The following is a 21,432-nucleotide window of genomic DNA, read 5'->3' as shown; positions in this document are numbered from 1 at the left end:
ATCAATTGTGTTGATTTTCTAGTATTGCAATACTCTTTTATTCCTGGAATAAATCCTTCTTGGTCATGCCATATTATTATTGTGAAACATTGCTAAATTCTTTTTGTTACTATCATAACTTTTGCATATAGTTATAAATGAGACTACCCTTTTTAGATTCATCTGTGTGAATCATGGATTATTTTTCTGGGATGCTTCAAAATGAAGACTTAATAATTTGAATAGATCACACAAGGCATTATAAATGACCAGCAAAATAGGGAAAGAAGAGGAGATTCAGTGTATACCCTCATGGCATCTTTCCCATTGGTTGACCTCTGGGTCCTGAGATAAATGACTTACTGCACAACTGATCTGCAATCTCTCATGTCTTTCTCTTCACATTTGTTATTTCATTACGTAGTCATTAATGGGAAAGACCATCTGCTATGATGTTTTTATATAACAGATTTAGTCATTCATTTGTGCTGAGAAGATAGAGGAAGATATTCAGTACAAAATGCTCTTTTATTTTCTCTGAATTCAGTAGAACATAAGCATTATTTTCTGGTCATCCCCTTAACAAAATTAAAATTTACACAATGTTAAAAACATAACTTTGATTCTATAAAGGCCTCACTAGAAATGCAAGTTTTTTATAATGTCAACCACAGTAATTTCAATAAATTTGTATCAAGTTCATTCCATGAGCCTGATAATGTCATTCAACAAAAAAAATCCACTTTATACATCTTCAAAATATATACATTTCCTACTTGAATTACTAAAAGAAAACAAGGATCTGTATACATTTATAACTTGTACAGTTTTTTTGCTATGAGGGAAAAGGTACAGGTTGCCTTAGTTTTTGCTTGCCTTTGTGGAGGACAAGTAGATATAGGCTTATGGGGCTAAGGCCTGACTTCTGTTGGAATGGCTCAGAAACAGAGCAAGGACATTTAGGGGTCAAAGAATCCATAAAGGCAAATTGGTTTGTGCCTGCCTCAAGCTGTGGTGTTAATATTAGTAGAGAAGATGTTGTAGAAATGTGAGGAAGAAAACGATAAAAAGTGATATTTAAATTGCTATGAAGCTTGAATCTGAGCCCTTTTCCATTATTCCAGAATCATTACTAATATGAGAGAAGCAGAGAGACCCAAGCCCAATGAAAAACCATAGGAAGTTATTGGAACACATGAAAATCCCAACTAGTGAATAAAATCTATCACACTGGCAAAACAGTGTGAGTGAAAATCTTTTAAACATGCACCACCTGCAGGGCCTGAATGTGGAGGAATACAAGATTAAGATGATGCTGGGGAGAACTGGGGGTCAGTCAAACTCACCTCCCTAAGAAAAGCCTGTCTATGATGTATTGAGTCACAGACCATTAGGGTGATAAGACAAGCTCAGCTGCTCAAGACTCATCTCTCCTATAATGTATATATCAGAACACATGGCAGAGATGTTAAGTCTCAGCTTCCTAAATCTAGTCATCTCTAAAACGAGGATTAGATCTTAAATAGTTCTATTGCTTTATTATTAGAGTTATAGCAAGTATAAGTGCTAAATTATTTTATATTGCCCTTCATACCAAACTGGCAATACCATAAAGATAATAACTGAGATAGAATATTGAATATTGATCACCTACTATGTGCAAAACTACAAAGATAAATTGGACATTGTCCTGGACTTCAGGAGTAAAATGTAGTAAAAATCTAGGGGTGCCTGGATGGCTCAGTCAGTTAAGCATCCAACTTTGGCTCAGGTCATGATCATCTCTTGGTCCTTGGGTTTGAGCCCTGTGTCAGGCTCTGTGCTGACAGCCTGCTTCGGATTCTGTGTCTCCCTCTCTCTCTGCCCCTCCCCCGCTTGCACTCTGTCTCTCTTTGTGTCTCAAAAATAAACATTAAAAAAGAAGTTCAGGGGCACCTGGGTGGCTCAGTCGGTAGGGCATCCAAATTCAGCTCAGGTCATGATCTCACAGTTCATGAGTTCGAGCCCCGCATCAGGCTCTGTACTGACAGCTCAGAGCCTGGAACCTGCTTCAGATTTTGTGTCTCCCTCTCTCTCTCTGTCCCTCCCCCACTCACGCTCTGCCTTTCTCTCTCAAAAATAAACATTAAAAATTTTTTTTAAAAAGAAGTTCATGCTCTAGTGACAGAAATAGACATACATAAATAACTTTAAGTTCATTGTAACAAGAATAATAATAGAGGAGAATTTTATCAGTGTGTTGGGGAATGGAGATGAGGGGAAGGATGAATAAAGCTAATAGTTGGGAAAAGACAGTTTATATAACATTCCAGTGTGGTCTAGGAGTTCTTGTCCCAGCTGGATTACTAATAAGTTGCATGACCCTCAACAGGTGTTTGAGCTTTTGTTTTCTCATCTGTAAAATTAAAGAGCTATTCTAAAATGATTTCTCAGGTTCCCCCTACAGAACAAAGTCTCTACCTCATACATACATATCTCAATTTATACAATGAGTATTATTCTTAAAATTCTAGAGTAACTCAAATTTTGTAAATTTAATTTTCAATTTTATTCTCATAGTGATTTAGATTTACTTAAGCTTCTGTTGATGATGGCCCCCAATATGTTAGTTTCAGTTTAACTTGTTATATAATTAATGTTCTATATAAACAAATTGAAAAATATTGGCAATTTAAAGAAAACTTCTGATGCTTTTTTATAATACATAGGGTTATTTTGCATTTTTTATGGTGAAATCTGTGTGTTGTATCAGGTTTTCACATGAGTTACAAAATTAAAATACACAAAGCATTGTGAAGGAAAATCATTTTGAAGCAAGAATCATGTAACCAAGAAAACAAAAATTAACATGAGTGGGCAAAATAGGGTCCTTTTTTCAGACGTTGAAAGAGATTTTATTAACCAAAACCCTCTGTAAAATAATTGTTCAAGGACATACAGCAGCAAAACGAAAGGAATATAAGAATGAGGAAGACATGAAATACAAGAGGAAAAAAGTGTTCAGACTCAACCATAAGTGTAATTTATTTCTCAGTTCACAAGAAATTGACAAATCTTGGGTCATTTGTGTGGCTAACTCAGTTGGGCTTCTAACTCCTGATTTCAGCTCAGGTCACGATCTCACAGTCGTTAAGCTTGAGACATGCAGTCAGGTTGCTCACTGGCCATGGACCTGTTTAGTATTCATTCTCTCCCTCTGCCCCTCCCCCAATGCATGTGGGGACCCTCTCTCTCTCCCTCAAATACATTTTAAAAGTTAAAAATAAAAGAAATTAACAAATCTTTTATCAGAGTAGGAGATTTTTAAAACACTTTTCCCAGAAATCTGTAGACAAAAGCAAGTAAAAGTACAGAGGCTTGAATTAAACCTGATCCACTAGAATTCTCAAGATGACTGACAGCTTTGAGGCAATTAGTCCAGATTGGAGCAAGAAGGTCAGAGGGTTCCAAAACAAATGGAACAGATTGGTCAGTTGACATATTTGACCTATTTTAGAGGAAAATTACAGCTCTGTCCAAGTTTGAGAGCAGAACATTATTGAAACTAAGCAGAGAAAAAAAATCCTGTGATTATGGACTTCAGAGAAAGCAAGAAGTTTTAGAAATATAATCATAGTGTACTATATGACTCGGCTATGAATAAATATTCCATAGTCATAATAAGGTATCACTGAATAATGTTTTAATAAGAAATTGTTGTATAGCCATTTTGGGAGGATTGGGTGAAGGAATGTAGTGTGAGTCTGTGTGCATACACAGCATGTAGGAGAAGGGTAAGAGAGCTAAATCCTCATTTCCCAACTTTACAAATTCAGGATGCCATGCCTAAGCCAGAAAAACATCAAGGTGTTGCAAATATCAATGTATCTTATTTGGAACTATGGATAGAAATACCACAGAAAACAGCTAAAGTTTGAAAGTAGTTAACTCTGAAGAGTGCAACTTAGATTAAGGAGAGATGGAACAGGGTGGGGGCTGCTGTTTTCTATTTATAGAATATTTTGACTTTCAAAAAAAATCTACTTAAAAATGTTGATAAGAACAGGGGCACCTGGGTGGCTCAGTCAATTAAGCATCTCACTTCAGCTCAGGTCATGATCTCATGGCTCATGAGTATCAAGCCCCACATCCAGCTCGCTTTTGTCAGCAAGAGCCTGCTTCGGATCCTCTGTCCCCATCTCTCTCTGCCTCTCCCTCACTCATTCTCTCTCTCTCTCTCTCTCTCTCTCTCTCTCTCTCTCTCTCTCTCTCTCAAAAGAAATAAACTTTAAAAAATGTTGATAACAAAATTTAAATAGCCAAAATCACATTGAATCTGAAAAAGCAATTGACTAGTGATACCTGATCATGGAAGTGGTATGTGATCAGATTAACTCAAGATCAAAGATGTACAAGGGCTCAGGACACAAAAATGTAGTGAGGAGATACACAACCATAGAACAACAGGTTTTGTCTAACTTGACCTGCCCAGGACTTTCTTCTGTTACAACAAATATTTTTTAAACATCTTTTTGTGACTTAAAAATTATAGAATTTGTCAATGAAATGCTATTGCCAATTTCTGTATTCTGGTTGTCATTTTAACTTTTCTAAGTGTTAGTTTCTTATAATAGGGAAATAATGATTTTACCTTTCTTATAAGGTTGTGAAGATTAAGTAAGATATTTGTGCAATCTATTACTCTGCTTGACACTCAGTAAGGGCTTGATGAATATTAACTATTATCATTTTTAATAATAATATAGCACTAAGATATTAAACAGTGCTTTCAACAGGAAATGTATTTTTATATTTTCAACAAACAAATAATTTCGTGAATTTGTATCAGGTTACTTTGGACAATGTCTGAAATTGTTGACTTCATTTGCAATGATTAACAAGTATAATTAAATTATTATGAGTGATGTTGACACCAAAGTAGTAATTGAGGTGTTGTTACTGTTAGGTGTTGATATAATCATGTGACTGACACTGATAGTAACCTATCATCATGAGTGCTGAATGGATCTTTTAACCTGTACTTAATTATGGGCAAATAATTCCTGCTTCCCTTTTGCATATGACGCATCTTCTTTATGCTTTCTAGGTTCTAGAAAGGAGGCAAAGATTTTAAAGCCATGGATGACTATCATAGGTGTTGACAATGACAATCCTGAAGGATTTGGAAGCTCTGCATCACCCAAAGGAAAAGCGCCAGAGTCAGGATGCAGTTCCAGGCAGGTGTCCCTCCTTACTCAAAATGTGTCAAGGTCAGGTGCTGATGATCTGTGCCAGCAACTGTGAAGACAGGAAGACTGGAAGGAAAAAACACAACAGTTTTGTGAGTACTAAGTGTTGTCACATAAGCCATATCATTTAATCCTGATAATAAACTTGTGAGACATGGTTCGTTAGGCCCACTAAATGGCAGGACTATGGGTCAAACCCCAGTTCAAGTTGATATTGTAGTGCGTCTCATAGCACCATATATACTGCCTCTCATAACAGATACACCAATACATGCCTTCCTGGAGGGTATTGTTGCTATGACCTGTTCTCTCAGGCCTGTCTGATTTTCATCTTATATGCATGTTATTTCCCACCAAAATAAACACAGTTTACAAAGAACTGAGCCTAGGTGATTTTGCTCAGTTACTTATATCAGCGTCAGCAAATTATTTTCTGTAAAGTTTAGACAGTTAATATTTTAAGTTTGAACCCCATACATTCTCTGTTGCCCCTACTCCCTTCTGACAGTTTAGGTCAAAACACAGCATTACATAGACAATATGTAAATGAATGGGTGGGCATGGCCATGTCCCAATAAAACTTTATTTTACAAAAACTGACAGAAAGCCAGAAATGGCCCATAGGCTGAAGTCTGACCAATCCTTGCTCTATACAAAAGATAGTCATTTAGGACATAACTCATTCTATGTAGTTTCAGAGTGTTCTACTCCTATAATTCTCAGAATTTCCTTAGTCTTATATCCAGCCTGGATTCCCCAATGTCCCTCACTATGGAAACCCCCATCTTTTATTACAATTCAGCCTTCGAGAGAAAAGTATAAGACAAGGACCCAAGCCTGTGCTCACCACAGTGAAATTTGTGTCATTAAAAGAATATTTATCAAGGGACTTAGAGAAATCAGAGTTGGTGCCCCACTGCCTATATCAGAGCTGGCCGCCATGGTAGGAAATCTCATACCGAGGGTGGGCTCTCATTTCAGAGGATAAGAACCTGGCCTCCCATGGAGGTCTTGGTTGGAACTATTGATTACATAATAGAACAAGATGAGATTGACAGCACTTGAGCCACCACAGAGTAACTAAATTCTGTGCAGAAAATTTTGCACCACTCAACTACACTGATATACTCTTCCATGCTAGCATGCATCTTGGTTTTAAACCGCCCACAACTCTGCCAGAGTATTCATGTTTGCCGAATTTTTCCACTCTTCCTTCTTTTCTAGCATTTTTTGTTTTATATGTATGTGTAGCTGCTTTAGAGATACTCTGCTATGTTTCTGGACTTGGCTTGATCAGAGGGGAGCAGACAGGTTGTGGTTGGAATCTTAATAACCTGTCAAAACAGAGCATTTAAATCCTGTTCATGTTATTTTCTTTCCTTCCCATGGAACACAGATAGCCAGAAAGACAAATAGGAGAGGCCCCTTGGTATTTTTCTCTTGTTTGTGTGATCCTAAGGGTTTTGATGAACTGGCCTTTGCAAGTTACGTTGAAGCTGTTCAAGCCAGCTTCAGCTGAATGTGACTTGTTTAATGATTTGGCAAGGATCCAATGCATCAGAAATCAAAACAAAACAAAAAAGAAAAAAAAACTCAGATCAGTTCAGCATACATCATAACAATATAATCATTCAGCATCTTATCTGGTTACTTATAATAGGTTGTGCAGTGATAGAAATGGAAATAATTTACTCTGGCCACTCTGTGTTACTGTTAAATCATTTATGTGCTGTGAAAGGAATTGCAAACTGTTGAGATTCAAAGATCCCTTAACTGCATTCTCCCAAGGAGTTCTCTACCACAATCCCTTGTTCTATTTCATATTTTAAACATTTTCTTAGAGTGTGAGCTTTATTATCCATGTTCAAATTCAGCAAGCCTTACTTGTCTAGATAGATCACCATCAAGAAATATAGTAATGTAAAATAAAGCTACTTTTGACATTTTTATGGTACATGATATATAGTATAACATGATGTATTAAGCTCTTTGTAATAATTTTTAATTTTTGAAATAGGTGATTCTTTGGGGACCATTTAATACATAATTCCATAGATTTTAGTGATATCAGGTATCTTTCAAGTATCATTTTAATTGAGCTCTGGTGCTTTTTGTCCCCATCAACTGTGAATCAAACAGGAATCTGTCAAGTCCTATTGGGTGACAAATCATAGGCCAAGGAAAAATTGGTTCGCAAGTCATGCTTGAAGACAAATAAGATTCAATCCCTGCCTTCATAGTGCATATGGTTTAATAGGATAGAGAAAATATATGAAAAACTATAACATAAAAGTGTTATAAATTTATTAAGAGGCATAATGTCATAAGAGTTGGACAGAATGGACAATAATAAGAATTATTAGAGCAACTACATTTACTCTGTCCTAAGCACTGTTTTTCATACTTATATGTATTTTTAAAAAAATCATAACTTGGGGAAATAATCTATTGTACAGATGAGGAAAAGTGGCCCAGAAAAGTTAAACAGCTTGGGTAAGTTTACAGCTATTAGGTGGCAGACCTGCGCTCAGTAAGCAAGACAATGAAATGATGAAAGTTCATCTCAATACTGAGAAGATTGGGAGAGACATTTGAACAATGTTTGTAATTGTTTGTTGACTTCATCTGCAGTTATTAATATTGACTAGTATAATTCAATTGTTACAGGTGATGTTGACACCAAAGTGGAAATTCTAGGTGTTTTTGATGTTAGGTATTGATCTAATTCTGTGGCCAACACTGATAATAACCTAACATTATGACAGTGAGATTTAAACAGGGAGTCTAGTTAATGGGATATGAAAACAATCCATGTGAAATTGAGAGAGACTGGACCAGCACAGTGACAATGGGGATAGCAAGGAGTGAAGGACAGAAAACGGCAGGATTTCTATGAGATTTTTGGAAGAAAGAATCACAAATGGCATTTGGTAACTAATTTAGTAATATGGAATATAGGAAAAGTGAGTGAAAAATGACTATAGTGTTTGGAGGTTGAATGGGTAGAAGGAGGAGAGGGAGGATTTTAGGGGATCAGCCAGCTTCACTTGGCACCCAGAACACATTGTGCACATTTCTCTGTTCCCAGCCTTCATCACATTGTATCTGTAACTTTTGTTTATGGGTCTTTCTTCCTGTTTAATTCTAATTCCTTATGCCTCATGATTTTTGTAGGCCCAACACCCAGGACAGTGGTCTGGACGTAGTTAAGTCTTCCATAAACATTCTTTGGAATAAATTTTAAACATGTTGTACAGAAGTTCTCACTGAATAGCCAAATACGACTGTTTAATAGGCAGTTAGAAATACACAATGGACGTTTTAGAATGGTATCAGAACTGTAGATGTAGACTTTGATTACCAGAAAGAAACAATATTTGATATGCCGAGAACAGGTTAATACTTTGAATGAAAATGTGAGAGAAACGGCAAATCGAGTAGAACTGAGGGTTAAAGACTCTGAGAGGCAAGAAGAAGAAAGGAATAGAAACAGGATTCAAAATATGAGATCTTTATTTAAAGGAATGGCTGATCAATCATGTCAAATGCTAAAGATTGAGCAAGTTTCTGATGGTCTGTAAAAATCCAGAGGAAACTGATGTTTTCTTATTACTCATTTTATAATTTCTATATGACTATTGTGGAATATTATATTTGAAGAGATAGTACAGATGCTTTATAATTAGGTTTATTAGGCATTAGCTTTTTGTTTTCTTTAATACATTTTGTATACTCCTCAGAGTAAAGGAAAACATTTTCATAGCTAATCAGTTCAGATGAAAAATAATTAATACATCGTAAGCTATCCTATTTCAAACCACCCTCATTTAATCACCTGACATGGAATATCCATTAACTTAAACATGCTTGATGTTTACCATTATAACTTCCATACTACCATATTACAATGCCAGATAGTCTCCATTAAAGGTTCTGTTTCTAATCTCTTATGATTTCCGGTAGATTTTCCCTTTTAGACAAAAGGATTACATGCTTTGGGTGGGTTCTGAGGCCTTTTGTCTGGAGAAATTCAGCAGAGTGTCTATTTAGCTGTCTTTTATTTGCATTTGAAATGTTTAAAATGTGCTCATTATCCAGCTCTCTTTAATGTATTGAATTATGAAAACTGACTTCAAACCTCCTTGCATATATTATTTTGAAAATGCAATTGTTTTGTCACTGTTCTTTTTAAATAATCACAAAATACCTCATCATCTTAGAGAGCTAAGAACTCAGACCATTAAAGAAAAAGAATAACCAAAGTTATTAGCATTATAAGTACATTATTCTTATAAAGTATCATAAGAAAAAACAATAGCAGGCTTTATTAGGTAAGATAAAACATATGCATCTTGTAATATAATTGGTACATTCTAAGAAATAATCTCTATCCATGTATCCTGGAGTGTGCATTTCTCCTGAAACTTGGAATAATAACCCTAGAACGATTATCTTTTAAAAGTCTATTCTGCATCAGAACTATAATAACATATTAACAGCTATAGGTAGAAATGTAAAAAATTCAATAGGACTAAAATCTATATTATACAGAACAACAAAATAATCAGTATGTGGAGGGCAGTGGTGAGAAATCGACAAAAGCACAAAGAAATAATATATAAGTAAAAGCAGTTAATATAGAGAAGATATATTGAGAGGCTGCACGCCAGGTCTAAAAATAGATCCACAGGGAGGCTCCTGGGTGGTTCAGTCAGTTAAATGTCCAACTTGAGCTCAGGTCATGATCTCACCATTCTTGAGTTTGAGCCCCACATCAGGCCCTCTGCTGTCAGTGCAGAGCCCACTTCAGATCTTCTGTCTCCCTCTCTCTCTCTCTGCCCCCACCAAAATAAATAAACATTAAAAAAATTAATAAAAAGAATAAAAGTAGATCCACTGGAAATGAATAGAAGGAAAAAGGGGGAAAAAACTATATTTGAAAAGATGATAACCTACAGATTTCCAGAATTCAAAAGTTAGTGGCCGTCACATTTAAAATGCACCTTGAATAGTGAGCAGGATAAATAAATGTAAAATCATACCAACTCACATCATAATGGACCTATAGAACATGAAGGATAAAGAAAAATGTTAAAAGCTACCACAAAAAAAAAAAAGATTACCTTAAAAAGGTAATCGACATTTTATATGTTGAAAAGTCTTCTCAACAGAAACAAAAAATGCCAGAATATAATAGTGTTGGAGAGAAATTACAATCAATTTAGAATTTTATACTCAGCTATACTAACATTCAAGATGGAAAGCAAAACTACAGATGCTCACTGCACAACCTGAAAAATAGACAAGAATATAAGAAACAAAGATAACACAGAGGGAGACATGGAATATGCAAAATTACAGCAAGCATAAAAATTGATAAATATATTATTAACAGCCAATTATAGAAAGGCTTCAAAATTTTTTGGTTTTAAAAAGGTTAATCCAAAAGTATAGACAATAATAAAATAGTGGATTGTATTATTTAATAGGTAATTAAAGTACACAAAAATCTGTCAAATGCAAGAGGAAGAGAAACATATCTAATAATTTGGTATTTTAGGCCTTAAGAAAACTTATTTATAAATTAATAATTCGTAATTTTCAAACCTAAAATAGAAAAAGTAGAGCATGGAAACCTTATCAATGTTGCATTAAGATAAAAAAAGAGAGAGAGAGAAACAGAGTAAATGGAAACACAAAATAACTATTAGAAATGAGGCCAGGTGTATTAGTCATCACAATAAATGTGTAACATGTTTATTGAACATGTTGAACTTAGTAAAATGCAATCATGAAATAGATTTGTTTTCCTCTCACTAATCCCCTTCAGACTTTGTATGACCTGCTGTTTCCCAGATAGATCCCATAGCCTTTTGTCAATTTCACATATTAATAAACATGCTTCATTTTCACATATTAAAAGTCTAGGCCACTCAGAGTACAAACTTCAGTTTCTCATTCAGTTTAAAGATTCTACCCTTCCCCTATCCCCCCCTGCAGCTCAAGCCTGACCAAGCCATGGGAACTTGCAATGGGGAAGTATTCTCATGGTTTACCTTTTAAGGTTCCTCCTTGCTCTTGTTTCCCTTCCCTATTGTGTGAGCTACCTTAGCTTTTCCAGGGTTGCAATGAAGAGGTTCAGGGAAAGGTAACAGGGAATTCTATTATAGCTGTTATATGCACATTGTCATGGGAAGGCTGGCTATTTGTCATGGAGTGCAAAACAAACAGGAAACAATAAACAAAATGGCAATAGAAAGCATTTTATCTATTAATAATTACATTAAAAATAATAGATTAAACTTCCCATTAAAAGGCATACAGTGGGTGAATAGATTAAAAGAAAATAAGATCCAATAATATGCTATTTACAATAGATTCACTTTAAATATAAAGACACAAAGGGGGCCCTGGGTGGCTCAGTCATTTAAGTGTCTGACTCTTGATTTCGGCTCAGATCATAACCTCACAGTTTGTGAATTCAAGCCCTGTATCAGGCTCTACCCTGACAGTATAGAGCCTGCTTGAGATTCTCTCTCTCTCCCCCTCTCTCGGCCTCTCCCTTGCTCATGTGTGTTCTCTCTCTCTTTCTCTCTCTCTCAATCCCTCTCAAAATAAACAAATAAACTTAAAAAATAATATAAAGACATACATAATCTGAAAGAGAAGCGATGGAAAAAGATGTACCATGCAAGTGATAACCAAAAGAAAATAAGTAGGCTATACTTGTATCATACAAAATAGACTTTAAACAACTATCACTAGAGACAAAGAAAGTCATTATATAATGATGAAAGAGTCAATTCAACAGAAATATATAACCATTATAAATATATATGCACCCAAAATCAGAGTACCTAAATATATAAAACAAATATTGACATATCTGAGTGGAGAAACTGACAGCAATACATAATAGTAGGAGATGTCAGTACCCCACTTTTGATAATGAATAGAATATGCAGGCAGAAAAATCAACTAGGAAAGAGCTAATTTAAACAATATCATAAGCCAAATGGACCTAACAGGCATGTATACAACATCCCACCCAACAACAACAAATAGATCACATGTTACGTCACAAAACAAGTCTTAACAAATTTTAAAAGATTGAAATCATACTAAGTATCTTCTCAGATTACAGTGGAATGAAACTAGGAATCAATAAAAGAAAGGGGGAATGCCTGTGTGGCTCAGTTGGTTAAGCGTCCAACTTCAGCTGAGGTCATGATCTCACCGTCAGTGGGTGGGTTCGAGGCCCACATCAGGCTCTAGCCTGCTTCTTCGAATTCTGTGTCTCCCTCTCTCTCTGCCCCTCCCTCGCTCATTTTCTATCTCTCAAAAGTAAATAAAACATTAAATTTTTTTAAAAAATGAATAACATAAACAGGAAAATTCACAAGCATGTTAACTAAACAACATACTCTGGAACAACCTTTGGCTAAAGAGGAAGTAAAAAAGGAATTTGAAAAATAGTTTGAGACAGGGGCACCTGGGTGGCTCAGTTGGTTAAGCATCTGACTTCGGCTCAGATCATGATCTCACAGTTTGTGAGTTTAAGTCCCACGTCAGGCTCTGTGCCATCAGCTCAGAGCCTGGATCCTCTCCCTCTCTTTCTTCCCCTCCTCCGCTCACACTGTATCTCTCTCTCAAAAATAAATAAACATTTAAAAAAAAGAACATCCATCTTTAAAAAAAATGCTTTGAGACCAACAAAAATACAACTTAGCAAAATTTATGGGATGCAGGAAAAGGAGTACTAAGAGAAGTTTATAGCAACCAATGCCTACATTTAAAAAAAAGTAGGACCTCAATTAAACAGCATAACTTTACAACTGAAGGAACTAGGAGATAAAAGGGGGCAAACTAAACCCAAAATTAGAAGAAGGAAGGAAACAGTAAATATTAGAGTGGAAATAAATGAAATAAATAATAGAAAAACAATAGATAAAATTGATAAAACTAAGAGTTGTGTTTTCGAAAAGGCAAAATTGACATAATCTTAACTACACTGGAAAAGAAAAAAGACTCACATAAATAAAATGAGAAATGAAAAAGGAAACATTACAATAGATGGCACAGAAATAAAAAGGATTATGTAAGGGACTAATATAAATAATTATATACCATCATATTGGATAACCTAGAAGAGATGGATAAATTCCTAGAGACATACAATCTACCAAGAATGAATCAAGAAGAAATAGAAGCCCTAGAGAGACCGATAACAAATAAGGAGATTGAATCAGTAATCAAAAACTTTTTGACAAAGAAAAGCCCAGAACCAGATTGTTTCATGGGTGAATTCTACAAATATTCAGAGTAATACTTTACCAACTACTACCAACCCTTTTTATACTCTTCAAAACTAATACCAACCCTTCTTAAACTCTTCAAAAAAAAAAAAAAAACAGAAGAGAGAATACTCCCAAACTTGTTTTATGAAGCCAGCATCACCCTAATTCCATAGGCAAAGACAATACAAGAAAAGAGAACTACAGGCTAGTATTTCTGATGAACATAGATGCAAAAATCCTCAACAAAATATTAGCAAACTGAATCCTCCAGCACATTAGAAGGATCATATACCACAACCAAGTGATATTTATCCCTCAGATGCAAGGATAGATCAAAATATGGAAAGCACTCAATGTGATACACCACATTAACAGAATGAAAGACAAAAACCACATGCTCATCTCAATAGATGCAGAAAAAGCATTTGACAAAATTCAACATCAACATACCTCAATACAATAAAGTCCATATATGAAAACTCACCACTAGCATCATAATCAATGGGGGGAAAGCTATTTTTCTAAGACCCAGGACAAGACAAGGATGCTACTGCTATTCAACATAGTACTAGAAGTCCTAGCTAGAACAAATGATCAAGAAAAAGAAATAAAAGGCAATCAATCCAGAAATGGGAAAGTAATCCCATTCACATTAGTAACAAACAGAATAAAATACTTAGGAATTAACTTAACCAAAGAGGTGAAAATTTTTCACACTGAAAATTATAAAACATTGATGGAGAATATTTTTTGAAAGACATAAATGGAAAGATATCTTGTGTTCATGAACTGGAAGAATTAATATTACAATGTCCATACTACCCAAAGCTATCTATAGATTCAATGCAACCCCTATCAAGATCCCAATGATATTTTTCACAGAAAGAGAAAAACAATTATGAAATTCAAATGGTACTGCAAAACACTTCAAATAGCCAAAGCAATCTTGAGAAAGACAAGCAAAGCTGGAGGCATCACACTACCTGACTTCAAATTATATTTCAAAGCTGTAGTAATCAAAACAGTATGGAACTGGCATAAAAACAGATATATAGACCAGTGGAACAGAGTAGAGAGCACAGAAATAAATGCACACATTTATGGTCAACTCATCTTTGATAAGGGTGCCAGGAAAACACAATGGGGAAAGAATAGTCTCTTCAAAACTGAATATCAGCATGCAAAAGAATGAAATAGACCTATCTCATGCCCATACATAAAACCAACTAAAAATGGATGGAACACTCAAATATAAGAAACCATAAAACTCCTGAAAGAGAGCATAGGAGAAAACCTTCTTGACAATGACCTTGGCAATGATTGATGATTTTTTTAACCAAAATATGACACCAAAAGCACAGGCAACAAAAATAAAAATAGACAGCAGGATTACATCAAACTAGAAAGCTTCTGCACAGCAAAGGAAACAATAAAATAAAGAAGCAACCTATGAAATGGAAAAAAATATTTGCAAATCACATATCTAATAAAGGGTTAATATCCACAATGTATAAGGAAATCACACAACTGTGAAAACCAAAAATACAAATAACCTGATTAAATGAGAAAAGGACCTAAATAGACACTTCTCAAAGAATATTTTCACATGTAACAGGTACATGAAAAGGTGTTCAACATCTCTAGTCATCAGGGAAATGCAAATCAAAACACCATGAGGTATCACCTCACATTTGTCAAAATATCTATTATGAAAAAGACAAAAGGTAACAAGTGCTGGTGAGGATGTGGTAGAAGGAGAACCTTTGCACACTGCTAGTGGGTATGGAAACTAGTACAGCCATTATGGAAAACACTATTGAGCTTCCTCAAAAAATTAAAACTGAAGCTACAATATGATCTAGCAACCCCACTTCTGGGTATATATATCCTAAGGAAACAAAATCAGTACCTTAAAAACATATGTGCATTCCTATGTCATTGCAGCATTATTCACAATAGCTAAGATATGAAAACAACCTTAATGTCCTTTGATGGATAAACTTTCTATCCATTCACATATGTGGAATATTAGCTTTAAAAAAGAAGGAGGGGCACCTGGGTGGCTCAGTTGGTTAAGCATCCAACTTCAGCTCAGGTCCTGATCTTGCAGTTTGTGGGTTCGAGCCCTGTGTGGGGCACTGTGCTGGCAGCTCAGAGCCTGCAGCCTGCTTCAGATTCTGTGTCTCCCTCTTTCTCTGTCCCTCCCCTGCTTGTGTGCACGCTCTCTCTCTCTCTCTCTCTCTCTCTGTCTCAAAAATAAATAAACAATAAATAAACAAACATTTTAAAATGTTCTTTTAACAAAGAAGGAAATCCTGCCATTTGCAACAACATGGTTGGAGCTAGAGGACGTTATACTAAGTGAAATAAGGAAGACACAGAATGAGAGCTACTGCATGATCTCATTTACATGTGGAATCTAAAATAGACTCATAAAGGCAAAGAATAGAATGGTGGTTGCCAGGGGATACATGAAGGAGATATGAGGTATTTATTAAAGAGTAAAAAATTTCACTTATGCAAGATGAGTAAATTCTGGAGATCTAATATACAGCATGATGATGATAGTTAACAATATCATATTTTAAACTTGAAATTCATGAAGAGAATAGATATTAAATTAAATCTTCTATGTGCACACACAGTGGTAACTATGGGATGTAGAGGTGATGGATATGTTAATTAGCTTGATATGGTGATCTTTTCACAATGTGTACACGTAAAAAATCAAGTTGTACGCTTTAAATACATATAATTTTTATATGTCAGACATATAAATAGAGCTGTTAAAAAAGAAACTCAACAATAGAATCGAATAGTAGAGTAAAATATTTAAGCCTGTTGGCCCAGAAAATTTACTTCTAACAATTTGTCCTTAGAAAATAGTCAAATAGGAACAAGAATATTTATTGTTGGTTTATTTCAATAGCAAATTTTTAAGGGGGAGGGACAGATTAACCCAAATGTCTAATAACAGGAAACTAATTAAATAACTTACGTAAGACTCATTTAAAAGGAGAAGAAGGAGAAAGAGCAGGGGGAGAAGAACTTATCTGGGCAACTTTCAGGCATCAGTCTCTCTGGCCCTGCCAACTTCGAGAGCTACAGTTCAGTTTCTCTAAAAACTTTCTCTTTTCACTCGGCTCTGTATCAAGGCAGCATCAAGTCTGCAGGTGTCTTCATTCAGCATGCACATGGGTGAGATACCTATGAGATATCACGTTCCCCTCTGGCATGCACCTCACCCCTCCCCTCTTAGCTTTCTTGTCTTGGGAGATGGGATAGGGAAGACACAATACTCTCCTACCAGGCCAATTACTCTCTCTCTCTCTCTCTCTCTCTCTCTCTCTCTCTCTCTCTCCCTCTCCCTCTCCCTCTCCCTCTCCCTCTCCCTCTCCCTCTCCCTCTCTCCCCACTCCCATTCTTTTTTTTTCTCTCCCTCTCTCTTTCCCACTCCACTCCCTCCCTCCTTCGTTTCTCTCCCTCAAGCTTTCTTATAAATATGCTAGGCAAATATAATGGGGTACAAGTTGCAGAACCAGCTTTTTGCCTTCTGTTTTATGTGGGGGTTGTGTGTGTGTGCAGAAATAGTTTTGCTATCTCTAAGAAAGTCTTAAAGATGAGTCTAGTTCCTTTCTTTATTGTGTAGCTACTCTTCACCCATTGCCCTGGCTGCAGTTTGGAAACCAAAAACCTTATAGTTATATCTTACTACAAATGTAAATAGATTTGTTTATATTTTTAAGAATAGAGATGATAAGATTAGATAAAGTAACAAAATCTTGCTATTTACTGATCACAAAATACGTATCTAAAACAAAAATGCATTGAGGAGCACCTGGATGGCCCAGTCAGTTAAACATCCAACTCTTGGTTTCAGCTCAGGTCATGATCTCGTGGTTCATGGGATCAAGCCCTGCATTGGGCTCTGTGCTGAAGGCACAGAGTGTGCTTGGATTCTCTCTCTTCCTTTCTCTCTGTCCCTCCCCCATTTGTGCACACGTACATTCTTTCTCTCTCTCAAAATAAATTTAAAAAAGCATTTAAAGCAAAAATCATAAAAATGTTGAGAATAAAAGGGTGATTAGGACTTATCAGGTAAATGCTAAAAACTGGTTTTGCAGGATTAATAGCAATAAAATAGAATTTAGATAAAGGGCCTTAAGAGGAACAAAGCACAATTATACAAAAAACAAAACTCAGAAAGATATAACAATTAGGAACTTGAAATAAATAGAGAAAAATTACTAAATAGCAAGAAGAACTTAACAAAACTATGGTAATAGTGGGAGACTTTAACACATCTCTGTCACAAACTAGTACTGCAGAGACAGATAAAACATAAAAAGGGTATGGGAAATTTAAACAACAAAATTAATAAGCTTAATTTAGTTGGTAAATAAAGATGTCTCTATCCCTATAAAGAGTACACATTCCTTACAGGTACATACAGAAAAGTTATAAAATTTGAACATGTCTTATTAGGTCACAAAGTAAACCTCAACAAAGTTCATACAATTTTTTCTGTCTACAGTGAAATTACACTAGAAATCAACAATTATAAATAGCAAAACAAGGCTTATATGGTTAGATGTCTGTAGATTTACTCATTAATAATTTGTGAGTTAAAACCACAAAGGAAATTTTAAAGTATCTAGATATGGGGCTCCTGGGTTGCTCAGTTGGTTAAGCTTCCATGATTTCATGGTCTGTGAGTTCAAGACCTGCATCGGGCTCTGTGCTGACAGCTTACAGCCTGGAGCCTGCCTCAGATTCTGTGTCTCCCTCTCTCTCTGCCCCTCCCCCACTCACACTCTGTCTCTCAAAAAATAAACATTAAAAACAATTTTTAAATAAAAAAGTAAAAATATCCAATTATGAATTAAAATTAAAGTAGTACGTATTAAATGTATAGCTTTAAATGTGTTTGTGAAGGGGTGCCTGGGTGGCTCAGTTGGTTAACCTCTGACTCTTAATTTTGGCTCAGGTCATGATCTCCTGGTTCGTGGGATCAAGCCCCATGTCTGCTCTGGCAGTGCAGAGCCTGCTTGGGATCCTCTCTCCCTCTCTCTCTGCCCCTCCCTCTTTCTCTCTGTCTCTTACTGTCTCAAAATAAATGAATAAATAGTAAAAAAAAAAAAATGTGTTTGTGAACAAGAAAGACTGAGAATAAATGATGTGAGTTCAACTTGTGAAACTAGAACACTGCTTTCTGCTGTCTCAGCCTGTCAGTAATCAGTGTTGTGACTGGACCAGCCCTTGTGGTTTATAGTATGATTGCAAGAGGCTCTTCAGTAACAACCATCAGGAAACTGAAAAAATAAAAGTTTATTACTTTAAAAACCTGGCAGTTACACTACACGCCTGGGGACACGTAGCAAAGTGTCAGGGAAAGGGAGAGAAACATGGGCCTGGGGTTCTGCTTATTGGGGTTGAGAGTGGGGGACTAGGGATTTGTGGGGTGATTCTTAATTGGTGAACTTTAAGAATAAAAGCAGGAATGCAAAGCATGGGAAAAGAATAAAACAAGTGGTCCAAATGGTCAGTTATTAAAATCAACCAAAGTTTTTATTCATTCTTTTTTTTAAAAAATTTTTTTTTCAACGTTTATTTATTTTTGGGACAGAGAGAGACAGAGCATGAACGGGGGAGGGGCAAAGAGAGAGGGAGACACAGAATGGGAAACAGGCTCCAGGCTCTGAGCCATCAGCCCAGAGCCTGATGCGGGGCTCGAACTCACGGACCGCGAGATGGTGACCTGGCTGAAGTCGGACGCTTAACCGACTGCGCCATCCAGGAGCCCCTAAGGTTTTTAAAACAAAAGAGCCTTGGTTGGGGGTGGAGGCCTAGCACTTTATGTATTCATGTGGGTGGCAATGAGCTTATTTGAGATGCTGTATTTGAAGTCGATGCTTTTTTGAAATGGATACCTTGGCAATCAAAGCTTAAATCAGGCACTTGCATTACAATAATAAAAATAATAATAACTTTCAGGTTTATACTATAATTTACTCTGTGATGCCAGAGGCATCAGAGTCAATGGTGGAGACCTTCACTACCTGAGTAGGTAATATGCTAAAAGTCAAGGGTAAGACACATTTTAAACTAGAAATTACACATCTAAATAGGATTTTTTAATGTTTATTTATTTGGAGAGAGAGAGTGTGTGAGCAGGGGAGGGGCAAAGAGAGGGAGAGAGAGAATCCCGAGCACACCCTAAAATAGGATTATAGTAGCAAATCCTATAATAATTATACAGGCAATAGTCTAAAATCCAGTCCATATCCACTCTCCCAAACTTGAAGGGTCTGGCAATGAAACTAAGTCAGTGATGTTGAAGGACCTAGGCATATGTTCAAAGATTGTGATCATATTGTGGAATATTTTAATATTTTGGGCCATCTGGTCTAAGTAGGTTTGAACCTGTCCTGATTTGGTAGGTTACTTCATATCCCATTGAACTATAGTCTCTTAGTCCTGAGAATAGGTTAGCTCAGTGAGAGGGTTGTGTCTCATTTTGGGAGACTGTGACAAAGGTGGGTTCCCCAAGTTAGGCTCCTATGATGCAAATATTTGCATCAGATGTTTAATAAGAGGCATTTCCACAGAAACAAAGAAATGAAGTTTACTGATTGGAGCAGATTATAATCCCAAATTCTAAATTTTTAAGGCATCCAGTCCAACAGATTTCTAGATGTCAGGCTTGAAGCATCTTCAAATAGAGTGAGGGCAACCAGTGGCAATATGATAGGTTTTACTTGTTTCCAGTTTGAATGTCTCTAGTGATCTTTCTGAGTGGCCCATATGACAACAGGCATGGAGGTTGTTCATACATGATCTGTTGTGATTTCTCTGACGTTCATGTCAAGTTGTCACACTTTAGTTTGCATGGCTGTGGAAAAAAAGACAGTTTTAGTTCTCAGTGATTCTAAGTCAGAAGGGTAGAAGAAAATTGGAAACATTAGTTTGGAAAGTTGTAGCCAGATATTGGAGGAAATGAGAATGCAATATCTAGTCCAGTTTACAGGTAGGAAACAAAACTTCAAAGACACTTAACAGAACTAGAATCTAATATCCACAAGCATGTATTATAGTTTTTACTGAAACATAATTTGCTCTGTACCATCACCTCCATTTCAAGCAAAGATAACCAAAAGAAGACTAATGTGTCTGCAAAGTAAATCTAGTTTCCATAAACTTGGCTTGATTATTTACGTAAGTGTAGCAGGAATAGCAATACACCATTTAGGCCCTTCTAAGTCTGCTCTGCTGGAACTTCTTATAATAGATCTCAGATTGAATTTTTAAAGCCTCTCTAAACTAAGAAGTCAAGCCAAGAACTCAGACTCAAAACTCAGATCAAGAACTCAACCCTTAGATTTCCCCTGCAATACTGATAGATTTGGGTGAATTCTGTGTAGTTGTCTCCAAAATATCCTGAGGTTCCCGGGCCTGCCAGAAAGTGACCTTCTTTATTCAGGTAAGGCTGCTGGGAACCCCGTAAGCAATTACCCTGTAGGTATTTTTCCAAGAGGTTTTATTAGCTCCATAAAGTCAACTTTAGTTCCTTAAAGCTGTCCAGTCACTCCAGGTAAAGACTTGGTAATACAACCAATGTTTCCAATTAGGTCCTATTACAAGGAGGACAGATTCTTATTGAAATTATGCAAATAACTATATTGCTGTGAGAGTAAGAACACTCACTCAGAATTTCCAAATTTTGGAGGGATCAGGTAGGGAGAAAAAATAATTGTTTGATCTTTGTTCACAAAGGTAGACTTTGCCAAATTGCTATAAGGTGTAGTTAGTTTAAGAGAAAAAGTTTTTTTTAATCTGGAAAAAAAATTGACCCATCTATGTTTCAGATAAAAGTCATACAAAATTGTAATCATCCTCATAAGTTCATTCAGCCCCATGAAATTAATTTT

At 36.0% G+C, this 21,432-nt stretch overlaps 1 long non-coding RNA gene across 1 annotated transcript in view; it reads left to right on the top strand.

Moving 5' to 3' along the window:
• The window catches only part of LOC113604343 (uncharacterized), a 436,767-nt gene that overhangs the window by 273,586 nt on the left and 141,749 nt on the right, over positions 1–21,432 (top strand). The window contains exon 10 of the long non-coding RNA XR_008293481.1: positions 5,066–5,299. This is a non-coding gene — a long non-coding RNA (uncharacterized LOC113604343). The remainder of the gene's footprint in view (positions 1–5,065; positions 5,300–21,432) is intronic.

The sequence above is a fragment of the Acinonyx jubatus genome, chromosome E2 (genome assembly GCF_027475565.1).
Source record: "Acinonyx jubatus isolate Ajub_Pintada_27869175 chromosome E2, VMU_Ajub_asm_v1.0, whole genome shotgun sequence".
Taxonomy (NCBI): domain Eukaryota; kingdom Metazoa; phylum Chordata; class Mammalia; order Carnivora; family Felidae; genus Acinonyx; species Acinonyx jubatus.
Note: the sequence above shows the minus strand (reverse complement) of the source record. Positions and strands in the feature narration are given on the sequence as shown.